This window comes from Pteropus vampyrus, unplaced genomic scaffold, assembly GCF_000151845.1.
Source record: "Pteropus vampyrus isolate Shadow unplaced genomic scaffold, Pvam_2.0 Scaffold541, whole genome shotgun sequence".
Taxonomy (NCBI): domain Eukaryota; kingdom Metazoa; phylum Chordata; class Mammalia; order Chiroptera; family Pteropodidae; genus Pteropus; species Pteropus vampyrus.
In genome coordinates, this window is record NW_011889322.1 from 2,047,990 (window position 1) to 2,053,166 (window position 5,177).

Sequence of the window (5,177 nt, forward strand, 5' to 3'; positions counted from 1 at the left end):
CTTCTTTGTCTCTTGTTATAGCCTTCATTTTAAAGTCTATTTTGGCTGGTATAGGTATTGCTACTCCAGCTTTTTGTTTGTTTGTTTCCATTTTCATGAAACACCTTTTTTCATCCATTTACTCTGTCTGTATGTGTCTTTTGATCTGAAGTGAGTCTCTTGTAGACAGCATATCTAAGGGTCTTGTTTTCTTATCATTCAGCCACACTTTCTTTTGATTGGTGCTTTTAATCTACTTACAGTTAAAGTAATTGTTCATAGATATATAGTTATTACCATTTTATTATTCATTTTTTAATCTTTTTTTTTCTATTCCCTTCTTCTTCTTAAAGATGTCCCTCTAACATTTCCTGTAATACTGGCTTGGTGGTGATAAACTAGCTTTTTCACGTCTGAGAAGCTCTTTATCTGTCCTTTAATTCTAAATGATAGCTTTGCTGGGTAGAGTAATTTTGGTTGTAGGTCCTTGCTTTTCATCATTTTGAATATTTTCTGGCAATCCCTTCTGGCCTGCAAAGTTTCTGTTGAGAAATCAGCTGACAGTCTTATGAGATCTCCCTTATAGATAACTAACTGCTATTCTCTTGCTGTTTTTAGGATTCGCTGTTTGTCTTTAACCTTTGTCTTGGCGTGGGCCTATTTGGATTCATCTTATTTGAGACTCTGTGCTTTTTGGGCTTGTATGTCTAGTTCCTTCACCAGGTTAGGGAAGTTTTCAGTGATTATTTCTTGAAATAGGTTTTCAATTTCTTGCTCTCTCTCCCCCTGGTACTCTTATGATGCAAATATTAGTGTGCTTGAAGTTGTCCCATAAGCCCCTTAAACTATTCTCATTTTTTTTTTTTTTGGATTCTTTTTCCTTGTTGCTGTTCCAATTGGGTGTTTTCTGCTACTTTATCTTCTAAATGGCTGATTCAATCCTCCGTTTCATAATCTACTGTTAATTCCTCCTAAAGTACTCTTCATTTCAGTTCTTGTATTCTTCATTTCCAACTGGTACTTTTTTTTATTGTTTTCCATCCCATTTTTATGTTTTCTCTCTCTTTGTTAAAGTTTTCACAGAGGTCCTCTACTCTTCCCCTAAGTTCATAGAACATCCTTATAACTAGTGTGTTGAACTTTGCATCTGATAGATTGCTTGCCTTCATTTTGTTGAGTTCTTTTTTTGGAGCTTTGTTCTGTTCTTTCATCTGGGACATGTGTCTTTGTCTCCCCATTATGGCTACCTTTCTGTGTTTGTTTCTGTGTATTAAGTAGAGCTGCTATGTGTCCTGGTCTTAATAGTGTGGTTTTATGTAGTGGGTGTCCTGTAGGGCCCAGTGGCACAATTTTCCCTGGTCACCTGAGCTGGGTGCTCCAGGTATGTTTCTTGTTTGTGTTGTATGTGCCCTCCTGTTATAGTTGAGCTTTGATTGCTGTTTGCACATCAATGGGAGGACTTGACCCTCAGGCTAATTTGTTGTGATGACTGGCGGTGAAACTACAGTAGAGGAGCTGTTGTGCAGGGGCTGACCCTACAGAGCAGGATTTACTTTAGTGGAGCCCTTGTCCCTGCCTTGTCTGCTCTTTGGGTGTCTCATTCTCAAATGTACCCCTGAGTGGTGCTCCAACTCAGAACAAAGACACCCACTGGAAGTGCAAGCTGGGGCCTCCTAGGAAAAGCCCTGCCACAGGCTGAGTTTAGCTGCAGCCTGTGCCCAGCCTGGGGCCACCTGGCATGAGCCATCAAGCAATTTACAGATGGCTGCCACTCACATTGAGTTTTAAAGTGCCTCTAGAGGCCAATCTACAAACTGAGGCTGGCTGCTACTAGTGCCAGGTTGGGGGCTGCTTAGCCAGAGGTATGGGGCATGCTAAGGCCAGATACTACTTATTTAGGTTTTGTGAACCTTTGAGAGATATTAAGAAAATCTTCAACATGAGCCAAGATAGGCTGTTGGTATGGAAAATTCACTGTAAGCAGCTTGGATGGGCCTGCATATTGGGAGGGGTGATTCTCAGGGAATCACCAGGGTGAGGCCACCAGTGTTAGCTTCATTAGTGGAGACTAAGTTATGGCATCCGCTGGATCTGCAAGCTGGGCGCAGAAGGGCTCAACAAGGGAATAATGGCCTCTGCCAGTACTTCTGTCTGGGAGAAAGCTGCCCCTCCAGCTCTTGTCCAGACAACTTAGTTCCTCCCTGTGTGTCCCTGGCACCTTTTAAGCAGCTGCCCCAGAGCTGGATCTCAGAGCAAGTTAGTCTGTCAGCAAGTGAGTAGGTGCATGGGCTTTTAAGAGGAGCTTTGTTCTGTTGCGATTCAGCCCTTCATTTCAGCCACAATCTTTGCTGGTTTTCACAGGCAGAAGTTGTGAGGACTTCTCTTTCTGGTACTGGAGATACTGATATGGTGCTAGAGATACTGATGTGGTGCTGGTGGCCCTCATTCCTCCAGGGGGAACTCCATAGCCAAGATATCCTTCTGATTCTCAACCACCACACTTCAGTATGACCAGCCTGTTCTGCCTCTCTACCCCTCCTCCCAGTCTCGAGGTGATCTCTTCTGCGTGCCCCTAGTTGTAAGACTCTCTTTATCTAGACTTCAGGCACACCCAGTGATGGCTGTTCTGTAGTTTAGCTGTAATTTAGATGTGGTTGTGAGAGGAGGCAAGCACAGCGTTACCTACTTTGCCAGCTTGACTGGAATCTGATGCCACATCTCAACCCTGATGTTCACGTGTTTTAGCATCCTTGCATTTGAGGGCTACACCCCACTTGACCGTGGCACATGATCCATTTAATGTGTTGTTGAATTCAGTTTCTTAGTATATTGTTGTGGATTTGTGGATTTGTTTCCATCAAGAATATTGGTCTATAATTTTATTTCCTGTAGTGTCTTTATCTGGTTTTGCAGCAGGATAATTATTGGCCTTGTGAAATTAGTCTTCAATTTTGTGGAAGAGTTTCAGATGGACTGATATTAATTCTTCTTTAAATGTTTCATAAATTCACTGGCGAAACCATGTAGTTATGAGTTTTTATTTGGTGTGAGGTTTTTGATTGCTGATTTGATTCCATAGTCACTATTGTTCTGTTCAGATTTTCTGTTTCTTCATGCTTGAGTCTTGGGAAGTTGTATGTCTCTAGGAATTTACCCTATTCTTCTAGGGTATTTTGTTGGTGTATAGTTATTTATAGTAGTCCATTATGTGTCTGTTTATTTCTGTACTATAATTTGTAATATCTCCTTTTTTGTAATTTTATTTATTGGAGTCATTTCTATTTTGTTCCTACTTAGTCTACCTTTTAGTTGTCAATATTGTTTATCATTTCAAAAAATCCAACTCTTAGTTTGTTCATCCTTTCTATGTCTTTCTATTCCTTTTTTTATTTATTTCTGTTCTAATCTTTATTATTTTTTATTCTAAACAGTAAAAAAGCTGTTTGTTCTTGCTATTTTCATTCCTTGAGGTGTAAAGTTACAGTTACTTGAGATCTCTTTTTCTAAATATAAGAATAAATTGTCATAATCTTTCATCTTATCAACTTCTTACTGAGCCAAAAGTTGTAACATGATACAAAGAAAGTCATTATACAATGATAAAATTATACAATGATATAAAGTCATTATACAATGATAAAAGAATCAATTTATGAAGACGATATAACAATTAAAAATATTTATTCACCAAAAATCAGAGTACTTAAATATATTAAACAATTAATGACAGATCTGAAAGCAGAACTATAGTAATGAAATATAGCATAAGCCTATCTTATTTGATTTAAGTATAGCTACCCAACTACATTTTGGGTTTTATTTGCATGGAATATCTTTTTTAAATAACTTTTAAAATTTTTCAATTATAGTTGGCATACAATATGATATTAGTTTCAGATGTACAACATAGTGATCAGACATTTATATAACTTACAAAGTGATTACCCCAATAAATATAGTACTCATCTGACCCCATACATAGTTATTACAATATTATTGACTATACTCCCTATGCTATATTTTTATATCCCCATGACTATTTTCTACCAGTTTACACTTATTCTCTTCTCCTCTTTCACTCATTCCTCCCCTCCAACCTCCCTCCCATCTGGCAACCATCAAAATGTTCTCTGTTTTTATGAGTTTGGTTCTGTTTTATTTGTTTGTTTATTTTGTTCTTTAGATTCCACATGTAAGTGAAATCATATGGCATTTATCTTTCTCTGTCTGACTTACTCTACTCAGCAAAATACCCTCAGTCCATCTATGTTATTGCAGATGGCAAGATTTCTTTTTCTTTTTCTTTTTTTCATCTGAGTAATATAGTGTTGTATATATGTACCACCTCTTCTTTATCCATTCATCCACTGAAAGACACCCAGGATACCTCTATATCTTGCTATTATAAATAATTCTGCAATAAACATATGGATGCACATATCCCTTTGAAGCAGTATGTTGGAGTTGTCAGATAAATTTCAGAAGTGGAATTTCTGAATCCTTTTTTATCTCTCGTTATAACTTTTTTTATTTTATATTAGTATCAGGTATACCATATAATGGCTAGACATTTATGTAATTTATGAAGTGAATTTAGGTCTTCTGCCCAATTTTTAGTCGAATGGTTTGGTTTTCTTTGGTGCTGAGTTCTATGAATTCTTTATAAATTTTGGATATTAACCCCTTATTGGATATATTATTGGTGAATATCTTCTCCCATTTCATAGGTTGTCTTTTCATTTTGTTGATGATTTCCTTTGCCATGCAAAATCTTTATAGTTTGGTTTAGTTCCACTTGTTAATTTTTCTTTTGTTTCCCTTGCTCAAGGAGATATATCCAAAAAATATATATATTACAAAGAGCAGTCACCTAGAGTTTACTGCCTATGTTTTCTTCTTGAAGTTTTATGATTTCAGGTCCTACATTTAAGTCTTTAATCTATTTTGAGTTTATTCTGTATATGGTGTAGGTAGCCAGTCCAGGCTTTTTTTATTTTTTATTTTTTTATTTTTTTATTTTTTGTATATATCTGTCCAGTTTTCCCAATACCATTTGTTGAAGAGACTGTCTTTACCCCATTGTATATTCATGCCTCCTTTGTTGTAGATTAAATTACCATATATGGGTGAATTTATTTCTGGGCTCTTTATTGATCTATGTGTCTGCTTTTACATCAGTACCATGCTTCTTTATTATT